General features: G+C 39.9%; 1 protein-coding gene across 1 annotated transcript in view; it reads right to left on the bottom strand.

The window, feature by feature from the left end:
* Window positions 1–17,783, bottom strand: part of WDR7 (WD repeat domain 7) — a 437,463-nt gene that overhangs the window by 117,734 nt on the left and 301,946 nt on the right. The window lies entirely within an intron of this gene.

Below are 17,783 nucleotides of genomic sequence, written 5' to 3'. Positions count from 1 at the left end.
TTCACAATTGGTTAAAATTTCCATTGCATACAACTCAGTAATTAGATTCCAACAGAGAAGACCTTTCACTATGCTCATCAGAAAACATGCAATGAATCCAAGAAAATCCTGGATACCTAGATAACAATTTGTGCACAAGACACATCTATAGCAGTTATGACACATCAGTTGTAAAGTAAAACAACAGTTATATAGTTTAACAAGCCTTGAAGCACTGCTGTTTTTTTGTTGTACATACTAATGGTTAAAAAATTCATGAATTAATTCTTACATTATTTTGGGGCTGGGATTACCCTTCTCATATACGTATGTATAGTGCTAGCATAATGGTGTCTGATTATTGTCTCTAAGCACTACTGAAATACCCAAATAAGTTTCATATTATTATTTGCGTAAGAAGAGGCAATAAGTAAAGAACTGTATGAACTACAGATATCGGTTTCTGAATCACCCAAACAAAATAAAGGGAAAAAATATATTATGAAATTTACTTTTAAATTTCAACTTCCAGAATATGAATCAGTTGACCATTCAATGAGAATTATATGTTTCTGTTGTTCCATAATGACGGTATTAAAAAAACCCAAGAAGATATCTTCAAGCATCCTGACTTCATAACTTTCATTTTCTAAAATAATAACAGATGTCCAGCAGCATTCCAAAAAAGGTACGTGTGTAAATAAAATCATTTTTTTAATTGGAAGAAAATCCAGATAATAAAACATATAAAACATGCGACTGTCTTACGGCACGAAACAAAACCACGTTTTTTTAATATACAACTGGTTCCCTAACATATGGGTTACCATGCCCCATATTGAGCAAATCTTAGGACTGGGCTATGGTAGTGGCACCCTAATACATTTTGTGTCTAAGAAACCCAAATATGTATCAATGGACCCACATGTAGGCCCAAGCAATAAAGATTGGGAGCCCTATACTAACACGCATTCAACAAAAAACCCCAACAACCCTGGTAGCTGCTACTTGCCAAAAGTTGCCTTTACTCACTGAGGTAGTCTTTCCACTGAATCATAGGTGCTTCCTGTATGTGTATCTTTTTAAGATATGGAAGTACATATCCTGAAGATTGAGTGTCCTGACCAGCCATGACAATTTAAACTAGGGATTATGTTTCCCAGAGAAGCAGTAAGGCTTTGAGACCAATTTTATACCTTCCATTTCCAGAAGACAATGGACCTCACCCCTTAGCTGCGTAATGAAGAATTCTGAAGAGAGATGGAAAGTGGAGTTCAGTCTTGGTATGACCTAAAACTGAAGGACATATTATCCCCCTTTAATTTATACCAGATACACTGCTTTACCTGAAAATATCTAGACAATTGGGAAATGAAATTAAAATTATATCTAGGCATCAAGGTAAACTGCAGTTTTGCTAGGCCAATGAACCCAAGATGGATTAAAAACAAGACAATCTACATTTTATTTTTGATTAGAAATTTTCCTGATTGACAAGTTCAAGACCTGTGCTGAATCTGGAACCTCTTAAAGAAGAGTGGAAGGGATTGGCTTCTATGACACCAGAAAGAGGGCTTTTGTTTCCTTATACAAAAGACTGTCTCCCACATCAGTGACCCAATTGTTAATCTGATTGCAAAACACCACAGTCATCAGTACAAGTGGACAGATACTTCTCTGGATATAGTCAGAGAAGTATCAACAAAATCAGATGCATCGTTACACCATCTCCTCCAGGAATTGCAACCTCCTGACTTTTTCTGCTAGTCTCAAGAAACTCCAACTTCTTACCATCTGAGATAGGTTTCAATCCAATAGATATTTTATTCTAGAGAGAACAGCAATCTCATACTGCCTGTGATCAAGATTCCTTAAAATAAGGAACATACATAGTGTATCTTCCTTCTAAATGGGCCCTGTAAGAAGCTGCTGAGCCCATCAAAGAACCTAAGGCCACTCTATGCTAGAAACTTTTCCTGGTATATTAATGTCGCTTGTTGTGATTTTTAAAATCATATTCTTATAACAGCAAAAGCATTCCCTTGCTGGTATAAGCTACATCTACACTAAGAGGGTTTAGCTATACTGGCAAACATTTTCAAGTCTAGACAAGGCTGAGGTAGGATGCGGACTGTTAAAAGGAGCCAGGCTTTCTGTTTCTCTGAATAATAAGAGGCTGAGTGGCAATAAGCCAAAACACCATAGACAGTGTTATTCAGAGGAAAGAGCCTGGCGTGGAAAACTATACCCCCATGTTGGGCAGTCATGCTAGAAAATGATCCCCAGAGAGGTAACTGCTGGGATTCAGTCATTCCTTTCTGGGTCCGTAGTGAACCATGACTCTGATGGATCCAAAATGAAAGGCAATGCTGGGAAAAGCAGTGTCCCCAGAGACCCCTTGAATCTAAAACGAGTCAGACAAAGAACCTGCAGATGATTACCCCATTCATTATTTACTGTACACTATTCAAACCCTACTCTGAAGACAGAATTACTAATTTCCTCATGAGCTCTTCTATGGTGCTCCTCACTATAATATTCAAGTGCTTCATAAACAATTTATTTTCACAACAACTCTGTAATATAAGGGGGTGGTATTATTCCCATTTTACAGATGAGGAACTGAAGCTTAAGTATCCACTAATTCTGGTTGCCTATTTCAGACACCTGGGGCATCAGTAATTAACATTATATTTTAGATACCACTTTATACATTACAAATACAGCTCCCTTTGGCTTAGGATGCAGCTGTGAGTGTCCAGCACTATATCAGATCCCAGGGTCTCAAGTCAGGCACCCAGAAAATGAGGAATACACAACTAGTGATCACCTGTGAAAAGTATGTAAGAACTCTGTGGCAGAGGCAGGAGTAGAATCCAGTGCTCCAGGACAACATTTGACTGCCTTAACCAGGAGACCACCCCTTCTCTTCCTACAATACCCTGCATCATTCTTTATGCACCCTCCAACTTCTGCAGAAAATGAGGCAATGGTACATCTTGTGCACTGAATGAGGCAGAGGTCCTATGGAAAAAATAGTATGTGATCATGCAATTAAAAACTGTATTATAACATATGCACAAGGAAACTGAATTAAGGTTGCACAGGCAACCTTAAATTCTGACATTTCCTAGATTTCAAGTTCTTGAACCTTGCAACCTTAGTAATGTTCTTTTACCATTGTTTTTTTAAACCATGTAATTAGATATTAAACATATTCAATGGTTTTGAAAGCTAGTGTCAGTCCTTGCTCACATGCACAGGGTTATATGGATGGCCAGGTCCAGGTTTAAATCCCTATTCACCTTTACCTGGAACATCTTATAAGGCTTACTTGGCTTTACATTAGTTTTGCCCTCTCCCTGACTGGCAAAACTTTCATCATGTGCTGTTTGCACATGAGGAGTCTGCACAAGACATAGCTACAGCAGCATAGTCATGTAGACGCCAAAAGGTATTTCATCTGAGATTTCATGTCATAAACGTGTGAGTCAGAGTCCATTGTAATAGGAGTATTTATGTCTTATCCGGTGTTTTATGAGAGAACCCAAGCTAGAGAGGTTTTGGAACCAGCAGGTAATTTTGACTTCCTGCATAGCGCTAGGCCTTACTGAGGATCATTGGCACAAAGAGACCCCACAATAGGTAAGCCTGACTGTCCACCATGTGGAAAAGATAGGCTGGGCCTGAAGTTTTTTGGGTTTAAATACAGTTGGGTCTGGGAAAGTTTACACTAAAGAACTGTGTCTTGAAATTTTATTATCCTCAAAAGTGAGGTGCCATTGGCAATATGAGGCTTTAGGGTTATTTATTTTATTAAGCTTACAGATAAGTAATAAACTTGACGTATCAATCTAAAATCACTTACTGAGTTGTTTCATATTCAGAATGCAATACTTTTAGTTCACTACTTTTAACAACTCACTACAATAATCGGATATAGAGGTTGCTAAAACGAAATCCCTGAGGGCTGAAAATATACATCACATATATCTATTCCTCATACGTTTGGGGGAGAAGGTGGACTTTATTCTTAGATTTTACTGCTGATGTCACTAAGCAGGACACAGACTTAAATCAGGGTGGATATATGCTGTAAAGATTGACTGATTTCTGCCATACAGATTGACTATTTTTTCTAAATATTATCTCTAAGGCTAAGATATAGATTTTTATAAAGCACCTTTGGGTTTTTTTCTTCAGGGACAAAATTCTGCTTTGAGACACTTATCTAATCATAGCAGCTAGGATAAAAAAAAGAATGCTGCTGATCTACTGGTATGCTGAATTTCAGAGCAACCTGGAAATTAAAATCCACCGATCCAAAAGAACCAATATAATAATAGCCAGGCAGAAAATCCAGGAGATTCTATAAAATTTTTTCCATACATGGTATCCAATAAGCCACTAAAACAAAGTGTAAATAATGGCACTATTAGCAATCTCTTAATTATGTCCAAATAATAAAATCAACTTATTTGTGACAAATATGCCCAGGTTTTTTATTATGTTATTCAGCCAGTTTGCTAAATTTGCTCTGAAAGGCTGCTATTCAGGTGCTCAGCAACTGATTTATTGCCTTTGTAACTCGTGATCTTGAGCTGCCTCCTTTGTATTAATTGCTTTGGTGTAGTTCAAAATATTGGCTAGCAGATATCTTTATTTGTAATAGCTGTATACCGTTAGTGGGGACAGACCTTCTTAGAAAGATTATTTTTCTAGATATTAATTGTTTTTAATGGTGATTAAAATACTGGCACTGCACAGCAGAGCTAATGAATCCAAAACACATTAGGAAAGGCTTCCGCTACCTGACAAATGTAACAAATAGTCTTTCTTATGCTCACTATAGATCTCAAGTTTGGCCTGGTTTTAGGCTACTTCGTTTAAAAAAAAAAAAAAAAAAAAAAAAAGGATATACTCCGTGTAAAAATGTATAATGGTATAGACCCCAATTCAACAAAGCACTTAAGTATGTGCAAGACATTTTAAATCGCATGCCTATATACTTCAATGGGACTACTCAGATGTTTAAAGTTAAGTATGCGTGTAAGTGCTTTGCTGGATAGAAATGGGATCAAATTAAGCACACACTTAAGTCCACTGCTGAATCAGGACCACAGTGCACACCAGTAAAAGCATTATTTTTATTTTATATATAAACACATATACATATATTACCAATAATAATACCATCTCACAGAGATGATGTGAAAATAAATTCAAGAACATTTGTGAAGCATTCAGCTCCTCATTCTAGTGATGAGCGCCATAAAAAAAAACCATGACGAAATGAATAATTCTGTATTCAGAGCAGGGTTTGAAGAGTGTGCAGTAAATAAGGCCTGGGGCTGAAAATGAGGAAAAAACTAAATACTGAACAGCTGGTTATTTAGTGAGTATGGTCCATCCTGTGCACAGAGTAAGGCAGGAATCCCATGATCATGTAATTAAAGACTATTATAAAACATATTCATATTTCAAAATAGAGTCTAAGGCCAGAAGGGACCATTGTGATCATCTAGTCTGATCTCCTGTATAGCACAGTCCATAAAACTCCCCCCAAATAATTCCTAGAGCAGATCTTTTAGGAAAAAACATCCAGTCTTGATATAAAAATTGTCAGTGATGGAGAATCCACCACGACCCTTGGTAAATTGTTCCAGTGGTTAATTACTCTCACCATTAAAAATTTATGCCTTATTTACTATCGGAATTTCTCTAGTTTCAACTTCCAACCATTGAATCATGCTACAACTTTGTCTGTTAGACTGAAGAGCCCATTATTAAATATTTGTTCCCCATGTAGGTACCTATAGATTGTAATTAAGTCACTCCTTAAAACTTCCCTTTGTTAAGCTAAACAGATTGAGCTCCTTGAGTCCATCACTAGAAGGCATGTTTTTTAATCCTTTAATCATTGTCATTGCTCTTCTCTGAACCCTCTCCAATTTATCACCATTCTCCGTGAATTGTGGGCTCCAGAATGAGACACAGTATTCTTGCAGCAGTTGCACCAGTGCCAAATACAGAAATAAAATGACATTTCTACTCCTACTCGAAATTCCCCTGTTTATGCATCCCATGATCGCATTAGCTCTTTTGGACACAGAATCACAGAGCAAGCTCATTTTCAGCTGATTATCCACTATAACCTCCAAATCTTTTTCGGAATCACTGCTTCCCAAGATAAAGTATGTAAGTATGGCCTACATTATTTGTTTACAGATGTACACTCTGACATTTAACTGTACTAAAACACATTGTTTGCTTGTTCCCAATTTACCAAACAATCTAGAGTGCTCTGAATCCGTAACCTGTCCTCTTCCTTATTTACCACTCCCCCAATCTTTCTGCCATCTGCAAACTTTAATTCTCTATCAATTGAATCCCGTATCAGCAACTCCATTGTCTTCCCTGGGCTCGATGTCAGGCTCACAGGCCTATATTACCCAGGTCATCCTGTTTACCCTTTTAAAAAGTTGACAGACTAGCTTTCTTCCAGTGTTCTCGAATGTCCCCAGTGCTCCAAGACTTATTGACCAGCAAGTTCCTTAGCCAGCTCTTTTAAAACTCTTGGATGCAAGTTATATGAACCTGCTGATTTAAAAATGTCTAACCTTAATAGCTTCTGTTTAACATTCTCCAGTGATACTAGTACAATGGAAAGTGTGTTACCATATGATGAGACTGCATCATCTGTTTTTCCCAAAATACAGAACAGAAATATTTATTGAACACTTCTGCCTTTTCTTCATTATTATTGATAATTCTACCATTTGGATCTTGTAATGGACAAATACTATTAGGATTTTTTTTGTTCCTAATACATTAAAATAATCTACTCCTTATATTCCTTAACTCCGCTGGCTATGGATTTCTCCTTGTGCCCTCGGCTTCCCTTATAAATGTTCTGCTATTCCTAATTTCTGATTTATATTAATTACTATCAACTTCTCCTTTCTTCCATTTGTTATAATTTTTTTATTATTATTATTAACCTGCACAAAGGGGCCAAATTAAGGTTGTAGAGGCAACTTTAATTCTGCCACTTTGAGTGCTTGATTTTGCAACCTTAAAGTTCTTTTAATGTAGAGTGTGTGTATGTAATTTCCTATGGTTTTAATAAAGCAAACTGAAAACAAACAAACAAAAAACAACCAAATTCCATCATGTAGAATCGTACTGATGTCCATGTGGATCACCAGCAGTTAGACCCTTTAAATCCACAGGATAGACCTCTGCCATCTGAGTTAACACAGTAACTGACAGCAGTAGTAGATTGCCATCCTTCACATGCACAAGCCATTGTGTTGGCATTAGTCCTTCATGTTGCCAGTGGATTTCACAGATATTTTCAGAAAGCAGAAAAATGACACTCAGGAATCTTGTGTTCCATTCCACCATCTGGAGAGGAGTGTGCGCTAGTGGCCACAGACTTTTCTGTCCCTGTTCCCCAAAAGCCCTATCCCTTCTGCCCACCTTGTACCTTCCAGTTTGTCCCTGTGCCAGCTCTCTCTTCCCCTACCCAAAGCTCCTCATCTAAGTTTCCCCCATACTACCCTAGCTCCTCATCCCAGTCTCCTCACTAAACTAGAACCAGTTTCTCTCGTGAGGCTCAGTCCCAATCTCTTCCCTCCAAATTCCCCACATTGACTCTCAATTCACCCTGCTGTCCCAGTCTCCCTTCCACCTCTTTTCCCCACCACTGAGTACCAGTCTTCCCTCCCAAGTCTTGTCCGTCAGGTGCCTTCTTCTTCCTCCTCCTCCAGGTTGTCTGGGGTGCCAGCAGAGGGAGCACTGGCAGCACAGGAGAGAATCTTCCTTCTCTCAGTTTCTTTATCTGGTGCCACAGTGGCCTCCAGAAGTCAGGAAGAGCAACTGAAGGTACAGTCCTGTTTAGCCCCTGGAGCCTTGGACTGGAGCAAGCCCAGTGCAGATGGAATTTCTGGAGAATTTAGCTACCAAACTCTAACAAGTCTCTACGGAGCATGAGCAAACTATGATTATTTCAAAGGGACAGCAAAAGGTTCATCTCAGATATCCCTGTCAATATCAACTTCCTGCTCCAAAGCACGAGTGCTACAACTCTCAAAAAAACTATTGTAAGATTTTTTTTTTTTTTTTTAAACATGGACAAAACATGAGGATCTTATAATGGAAAATGTTAGGCAATCTTAAGCACAGTTATCACTGCACTGAGCAGACTGCATCCAGACAACATTCCTATTCTCCAGTCAGACCATGCATGTGCCTGTCCCACAGATAGGCTGAGCATGCTCCCTCACACAGCTTCAGGTTTGAAAAGTTTCCCAGAAATCTGTCCTCCTAGCTGCTGTAGCACCAGGCACTGGGACTGAGAGCAGGGAGACCCTCTCTCCTGTGCTCTCAATGTCCCTACTGCTGGTGCCCAGGCAACTTGGAGGAGAAGCAAGTGGCCTTACTGGAATGCAGAGAGATGAGGTGAAGGTGTGGGAGGCAGGAGGCAAAAGACAGGGACAGGATGGAGGGGACACATATAGAAGGGGTCAGGCTCAGGGAGGTGGGGTAAGGGTAGAAGTGTCTGTAACGACTAGAGCACACTTCTCTCCAAAACCTGGAATGCTGGATTCCCAGTCTTAATATTTTTTGTTGTTAGCAAGTATCTGTGAAACCCACAACTAGCAAATGTGAAACTGGCAAAATGTGTGTCTTTGCAATCTTAATTTGGCCTCTGTGAAGATTTATATTATGACACAGTCTAATTATAAGGTCACATACTATCTTTTCCACAGGACGGGCAGCACGTAGGGAAACAATTAGGGTTGTATAGTGTATGAGGCTGTTGTCCGTAGGACCCTCCCACCTCATTTGTTGCAGTAGTTGAAGTGTGTGTTGTGAATGAGACAGGGGACTTTGGAAGAGGAAGAATGGCTTTATGGTTAAAGCTGTTGAATGCCATCCTGGAGAACTGGATTCTATTCTTGCCTCTACCATAGAGTTTCCATGTGATGCTGGGCAAGTCACTTAAACCAAAATTACCTCATAGCCCCAGCTGGACAGGTAAGTTCAGTTTCAAATTACATATACATTTAATGGTTTTGTGCGTTGATGGGAGGGGGGAGATTTGGCAACAGCATGCATACCAACACACAGTAAGCCTTCAGTGTAGACATACCTTAAGTGGGTAATCCTCATTTTCAGTCCTACTTAACAGTTGGGGTCTGATTTGCAGAAGTGCTGCAAGTGAGCTGTGCTTTGAAGGTATGAGGTGCTATATAATGCTAAATACTATTAAACATCAGGCCCTAAGTATCTCACACTGGGCACCCAAAAATTAGTGGATACTTTGTATCTTAATATCTCTGTGCCTCCCTTCCTCATCTGTAAAATGAGGATAATACCACCTGACCTGAGAGGATGTTATAAAGATCAATTCATTAATGTTGTGAAGCACTCAGATACTGTACTACTGTGGTATGCATCCAGGAGAAAATTCCTAGCAAGGTCAGAACGGTGTGCAGTACATAAGATAAGGGGCCACATGCTGAATGATGAAAATAAAACAAAATATTACGTAACTACTCAGTTGCTGAGCACAATCTATACTGTGCATTGAATGAGGAAACAGTCCTGTGGAAAAAATAGTACGGTATATACTCATTCATTAGCCTGTTTGTTTATAAGCCGACCCCCCAAAATGGATAGGTAAAAATAGCAAAAACTGTATGACTCTTTCATAAGCCGACCCTATATTTCAGGGGTTGGAAAACGTTGGCTCCCGGCCCACCAGGGTAAGCCGCTGGCAGGTCGGGACGTTTTGTTTACTTGGAGCGTCTGCAGGCATGGAGCCCCTCAGCTCCCTGTGGCCACGGTTTGCTGTTCCCAGCCAATGGGAACTGCGGGAAGTGGCGCCACTTCCGGCAGTTCCCATTGGCTGGGAATGGCGAACCATGGCCACAAGGAGCTGAGGGGCTCCATGCTTGCAGACGCTCCAGGTAAACAAAATGACAATGTATTAGATCAGGGATCGGCAACCTTTGGCCTGCGGCCCACCAGGGTAAGCACCCTGGCAGGCCGGGCCGGTTTGTTTACCTGCCGCGTCCGGGCCAAGGGATGTGCTGGCTGCCGCTTCCCGCCGCTCCCATTGGCCTGGAACAGCGAACCGCGGCCAGTGGGAACTGTGATTGGCCGAACCTGCAGACGCGGCAGGTAAACAAACTGGCCTGGCCCGCTAGGGTGCTTACCCTGGCGGGCCGCGGGCCAAAGGTTGCCGATCCCTGTATTAGATATTCAATTCAATGATTCCATAGAGTTTAAAATCATCAAATTTTGGTGTAGACCCGTTTATAAGCTGACCCCCGCTCTTTGATGCGTCACTTTTTTACCAGAAATATTCGGCTTATGAACGAGTATATATGGTATATGATTTTGTAATTAAAGACTTTACCATTATGTAAATGCAGAAGGGAACCAAATTAAAGTTTCATGGGTAACCTAATACTGGCCTTTCCTAAGGTTTGGAGTGTTTGACTTTGTATGCTTAACATTCTTTTAATGTGTTTTGTTTTTCTATTGCACACATGCGCGCACACACATGTCCTGCCGAAATTTTCACTTGCTTAGTTTCCTGGCCAGAAAACAGTCAGAGAGTCAGCTGCTGTTAGAGGTTGAGAAGTGTAAAAAGGAAAATGGTAGCTCCAAGATGTTTATAGACTAGGACCCCCACTCAGGAGTACCTTAGAAGTGTTTGGGGCCAGCACAGAACAATAGTTGGAATGACTGTCAGGCTGTATAGTATAGCAAGGGAAACCCAAAGTTATCCTTTGAAAGATAGTAGGTAATCTGCAAAAACGAAACAAAAAATCTCAAAAACCTCAAATATGTTGTCATTCATGACACTGACTGAGTTAAAGTGCAAAACACTTATCATTAATAACTATATTGCTAGCAGTGCTTTGAAAAATATACTACATTAACAATGGAGCAGAGTATTTTCATATTCAGGACAGAACAGTCATCCAGATTTATCAGCCCATTAACTTTATAAACATAGCATTAGCTGCAGTTTAGGTGTGATGTGGTGAATCTGTAATGAGAAATTCTTTGGGTGGCATTTTATAATTAAATATCTCATGAACCATTTGTAAGGTCAACACAGATTAATGTGAGATGTCAGGCAAGGTCACTGTGTGAATTTCTAAAGAATTCCATTCTCACAGACTGGAAATATCACAATTAATGGATATTTTCTAAAATACAGTATAGCATGATACATGCATTTTATATAAATTTAAAAGAACCTACAATATTAAGTTAACAGGTTGCCAAAATAAATTATTACTTTTAATGTGCTATTCTCAATTTAAGGGTGTGTGTGTGTGTGTGTGTGTGATATTGTATATTTTGGCTACATATTGTTTTTCTCATTCCTTTACCTTTGAAAAATTCACAATATATAACTGCTCTAGAAATACACCATGATATACAAAATATATAGATTAGCCAAGCTGTGATAGGGATGGCCTCTGCAGCGCCCTCTTTGGCACTATTCACCTGCCTCAGTTCCTGCTTCCCTCCCCCCACTCATGGGGAAAATCTCCTAGGTAGTAATCTCTAGAGAGGGAGCACCTGCTTAGCGCTGGGAACTAATTTAGAAAACAGTCCCAAGTGCAATCCAAACAAAAGGGTCTTCCACCCCTCCTGGGCTCAGTTCTTTCCCGCTCTCCTACAGATCACTGACTGTCAAAGCTTTTCCTCTCTGGGAGTCTTCATTCTTCCAGGACTAGTCACAGGAGCCAGCCTTGCTCCTGCAACCCTCCTCAATTATCCTCCAGGTTCTCTGTTTGGAAGTTACGCTTCTCCAGGGCCTGCCAAAGGAGCCAGCTACCTTCTTGCAACACCCCCTCTCCCAGTTAAGCTCTCACAGCCCTTTTTAGGCATCCCAGGACCGCTTCCAAGCTGAGTCTAATAATTAAACAGGGCCATCTTATCTCTCCAAACTGAGGTCCTGTGCAAAATCCAGCTCAACCAAACCCTAGGATCAAGGACCTACCATTTCATCTTCTCCTAAGCTTCCATTTTGCTGCTAATAAACCCTTGATATCAAAAGGATCAGAAGAGGTTGTGGACATAAACCAATACCAGCTGCCTAGAATGATGCCAAATACCACAACTCTTGCCAACTTCTCTGATGAATCATGTGGAGCACAGAGGACATGCCTAGAAACCTCAACGGCAATATTTTTGGCATCTTCTTCTGCTTCTCAAGGAAATGATCAAGAAAAGGAAGTCACAGGTCCTGAAATTGGAATTGATATTAGGCTATGATGGCATTAATTGTTTACACAGATTCCCAATGTACCCAAGATCATCTTTCTGACCTAGAACAAAGTCAGTCTTTCTAGCTTCCTTGTTGCACAGAGTAGAGAAACCAACCCTGGAGCCCTTAGACGTGTCACTGGCCATAAATACAACCACCAAAATTGGAGTTAAGTGTGAAGATATATTGAAAACTGTGTCAGAACAGGTACTAACAATCTCCCCTTTTAAGGGCAGCAAGTGTAGTGGATGGCATCAGCCAAATACTTCATTGATGAGTCACCTTCCCCTTCTCCTTTGTCTCCAATGTATCATTTAGATTATGAATCTTTTCTTATTGATAGTCTCGAAGAACTCTGTCATCCCAGTTCCTGAAACTGCCTAAGTTCACCACAAGGGGAGATGCAGACATGATGTATCATCAGGAAAAGCAATAGACTCTGTAGCTTAGAAAATCACCTGATGTCCTCTACCACTAGTGCCTTGGCCAAAATCTGCCCACTCACACCAACCAAGAAGATCACCATGATTCACAGATGAAGCTTACAGGCAGAAAGGTAGAATCCCAAAGGAGCAAAACACATTTCAAATCCATTCACCAACATCAAACAATTCTTATAAGACCACACCAGTGCAGTAAATGAAGTAAAAGGAAATTTTTGCTCTTTTGCACTTAAGGCAGAAGAATCACATTCTGCTTAGTGAACAGGTTAACTAACCCTGACTGCATAGTCCAACCACTGATTACTATGAAGAGTGCTCAGAGTACGTTGCTGATAGTTTTAAGGAGAGAAAATTCCATTTCTGACCAGGCCATCTTGTCAAACATCCCTGCCAGGGTTTGACTCTATCAAACAGGATGACGGTAAAGAATCCCTGGAAAATATTAGAGCCACAACCTGTGAAATGGAGCCATGGTGCTCCTGGCTCGTGAAACCCAGCAAAGAACAATTATGCCTCCTGCTAATACTTAATACCTTCTTCAGGAAAACTAGTATTACCAAATTGCTTGAAAAATAAAGTAGCACACACCCAGACCTCAAGAAGCCCTTTTCTGAATCTTTTCTAATTCCAATATATCTTTTTTGAGATGGGACGACCACATCTGCACACAGTATTCAGGATGTATGCATACCAGGGATTTATATAGATTTTTGACTGCTGCTGCACATTGAGTGGATGTTTTCAGAGAACTATCCACAATGACTCCAAGATCTCTTTCTTGAGTGGTAACAGCTAATTTAGACCCCATCATTTTATATGTATAGTTAGGATTATGTTTTCCAATGCGCATTACTTTGCATTTATCAACATTGAATTTCATCTGCCATTTTGTTGCCCAGTTACCCAGTTTTGTGAGATCCTTTTGTAGCTCTTCGCAGTCTGCTTGGGACTTAGCTGTCTTGAGTAGTTTTGTGTCATCTGCAAATTTTGCCACCTCACTGTTTACTCCTTTTTCTAGATCATTTGTGAATATGTTGAATTGAACTGGTCCCAGTACAGAGTCCTGAGGGACACCACTATTTACCTCTCTCCATTCTGAAAACTGACCATTTATTCCTACCCTTTGTTTCCTGTCTTTTAACCAGTTACCAATCCATGAAAGGACCTTCCCTCTTATCCCATGACAGCTTACTTTGCTTAAGAGCCTTTGGTGAGGGACCTTGTCAAAGGCTTTCTGAAAACTTAAGTACACTATATGCACTGGATCACCCTTGTCCACATGCTTGCTGACCTCCTCAAAGAATTCTAGTAAATTGTAAAGGGAAATCATGTCTCACCAAAAACCATGTTGACTCTTCCCCAATAAATTACGTTCATCTATGTGTCTGACAATTTTGTTCTTTAATATACTTTCAACCACTTTGCCTGGTACTGAAGTTAGACTTACTGGCCTGAAATTGCCAGGATCACCTCTGGAGCCCTTTTTAAAAATTGGCATCACATTAGCTATCCTCCAGTTATTTGGTACAGAAGCTGATTTAAATGATAGGTTAGAAACTACAGTTAGAAGTTCTGCAATTTCACATTTGAGTTCCTTCAGAACTCTTGGGTGAATACCATCTGGTCCTGGTGAATTATTACTGTTTAGTTTATCAATTTGTTCCAAAACCTCCTCTAATGACAGCTCAATATGGGACAGTTCCTCAGATTTGTCACTTAAAAAGAATAGCTCAGGTTTGGGATTCTCCCTCACATCCTCAGCTGTGAAGACTGATGCAAAGAATTCATTTAGTTTCTCCGCAATGGCCTTATAATCTTTTAGTGCTCCTTTAGCATCTTGATCATCCAGTAGCACCACTGGTTGTTTAGCAGGCTTTCTGCTTCTGATGTACTTAAAAAAATTGCTATTACTTTTTGAGTCATTGGCTAGCTCTTCTTCAAATTCTTTTTTGGTCTTCCTAATTATGTTTTTACATTTCATTTGCCAGAGTTTATGCTCCTTTCTATTTTCCTCACTAGGATTTAATTTCCCCTTTTTAAAGAATTCCTTTTTGTCTCTCACTGCTTCTTTTACTTTGTTGTTTCGTCATGGTGGCACTTTTTTGGTTCTCTATGTTTTTTAATTTGGGGTATACATTTAATTTGAACCTCTATTATGGTGTCTTTAAAAAGTTTCCATGCCGCTTGCAAGGATTTCACTTTTGGCACTGTCCTTTTTAATTTCTGTTTAACTACTTTCCTCATTTTTGTGTAGTCCCACTTTCTGAAATTAAATGCTACAATGTTGGGTTGCTATGGTGTTTTCCCCACCACAGAGATGTTAAATTTAATTATATTATGGTCACTATTACCAAACAGTCCAACTATATTCACCACTTAGTACTACATCAAGAATTGCGTCCTCTTGTGGGTTCCAGGACAAGCTTCTCCAAGAAACAGTAATTTAGTGCGTCAAGAACTTTATTTCTGAAACCCAACACCACATACAAGAAAAAACAACCCAACTCAACGCACACAGCCAGCAAATCAGACTAAAAAATCAGCTGCAATAAGACAGATATCGTGACCCTTAATATTGCCTCACCATCACCAATACGTTTATCATGTTCTCACCAATGTAGAAACATTCACATACTTGGACAGCACCATCAGCCAGGATGGTGGAAGAAACCAGTATATCCAGAATAGAATCAATAAAGCCCAGAACACCTTCAGGAGCTTAAATACAGTCTGGAAATCATCAAAATACAACCCCAAAACCAAACTTAAGATTTAGAGCTGCGTACTCTCAACACTACTTTATAGCACAGAATGCTGGGGAACGAAAAAACATGATATGTCCAAACCGTCTTCATTTCATACAACCTGTCTCAGAAAAATCCTCCGTATCTTTTGGCCCAGAACAATCTGAAACCAAGACCTATTCATACAGTGCAGCCAAGAAGATATGAGCACCATTGTTACCGGAGGCATTGGAGATGGATTGACCATGTGCTTCAGATGGAAACTGATTCCATCACCAGAATAGCACTAAGATGGACACCGGAAGGCAAGTGAAAACGAGGCTGCCCGAAAACAACATGGTGAAGAGCAGTGGAAGCTGAGCTGAAAAACCACAGCTGGGGAACCATTGAAAGATTTGCCAAAAACAGACAGGAGTGAAGGAGCTTCGTTGTTGCCCTAAACACCAGAGGTGTAATGGGTACTAACTAACTATACGTTGCTGAGTGCATGTGTTCTCTCAACAGGCATTCCCCTTCCTTTTCAGGAGCCAGGTGGCTTTTCCTTGTGTACCTTTAACTTGTAGAGCACCTACAACAACGGGCTTTTGGATACTAAAATAAGATAATTTTTCTGGATCTTAGGAGAATTCACAGTACTCAACAAAGTGACTCATTTATACATCATCCTTGAAAACAACCTTGATGCAAAACTACCTACGCAGAAATTAGAAGTAAGTTTTAGAGGAGGAAAAAAAGCATTTTTTTTTTTAAACAGAATTTCTCTGTTTAACCACATGTATGCACCTGATACTTTACCCTGTAAAGTAGAACAACTAGGAGGGTAAGAAATGAAGAGAAAACAGCATATCTTCAGACATGCTACAGTAGACAAAGCCTTGGTGACCTCTGCTCTTAAGTAGGCAGGACACTGCATTATGAACTGACTGGAGCTTGTCCAGGGTCAGCATTTTCATTTTTAGGTGCAAAGCATTGCAGAAGTGCAGCCTAAAGGTCACAAATGCATGGATCATTGCAACTAGAATCCCACTGTGAGGACAATTTCCTAGATCGCTAAACACCAAAAAAAGCATTACTCACCACTGTAATTGTACCATACATCCAGAAGCAATGAAGAATCTAGCACGAGTTTGAGGCTGCGTGCCACTTTGATTGACTGTACTTTGACATCCTGAACCAATGGTAGGTGAGAGCATTGGCAAGCTCGGTATAATGTTTTCACCTTTCCCTACAATCACCACTTATCTCTCTCTTGGACTGCGTTTGAGTCAGAGCACTAGAATGCTTTTAATTCATTTGCTTATTTTTTCCAGGTATTGGGTCATCATCGTGTAGATGTTGCACTTGTGCAGTGAAGAGATATATTTTCATGCTCTATTAATTATAATTACTATAAATTATTCTTATTATCCACATGCTGGTGGTACCATGGTGCCTCATGATCTATATGAGTAGTCCAATGAAGATGTAGAAGAGGAGTGAGAATATTAAGCTGTTCTGGACTTCACATGATAAGGTTTCTGTCAGAGGTACCACAGCCCTCAAAACCTGTCCAAGATAAGTGAATGCACCCAATGTACATTTGCTCCTATTAGGTTCTCATGAATGTTAGCATCAAAGGATCATTCACTGGCACTGACTGCTGAAGACAGCAATATAAACATGGAAGCTTGTTTCCTGTTCACAGTCAGGATAGGTCCATCAGCACCAGCAGGGCCATGTCCTGTTCTGAACCCAACTATGAAGGTTCAATATGCTGTAACAGCACAGATCTTATTGGACCTTAGAAGCCATCACATTTTCAGTAACCTTGTCAAACTCTTTGTTCTATCATATCAGAGACTTAAATTCTATTTCAGCTCTGCCAGATAGGATCCTGGGTGACTTAACTGATCCTTGTTCATAAAGTATCAGGGAAGGAAGTAAATTATACTTGCCAGCCCTTACTCAGAAAGAGTTGTGAAGTACTGAGAATTAAGGCCATTCAGTGGAAGCTATGGGACCAGAACTCATGGTCTCCTGGTTCCTAATCTAGTACTTTTCCCATTAGGCCATATAGGTATTTTTGAGAGGAAAGCAGAAGCAGTGGTATGCACACATGCACTCTTGGGTGCTTGTAAATCTACACTATCTAGATCGGTGGAATTTTCAAAAGCACGTAAGGCAACCAATTCCCATTACAAGTCCAACCTTGAAAGAATTCAATTGACTTTAATGGGAGAGGAACTTAACTCCCTCAGGTGCTTTTGAAAATCCCACCATCTATTCATAAACTTCATATATTGCTCAGCTACATATTTCAGAAATAATTTCCTGATA

The sequence above is a fragment of the Terrapene carolina genome, unplaced genomic scaffold (genome assembly GCF_002925995.2).
Source record: "Terrapene carolina triunguis isolate 2854851 unplaced genomic scaffold, T_m_triunguis-2.0 Scaffold69, whole genome shotgun sequence".
NCBI lineage: Eukaryota > Metazoa > Chordata > Testudines > Emydidae > Terrapene > Terrapene triunguis.
This window is presented reverse-complemented; position numbering and strand designations above follow the sequence as displayed.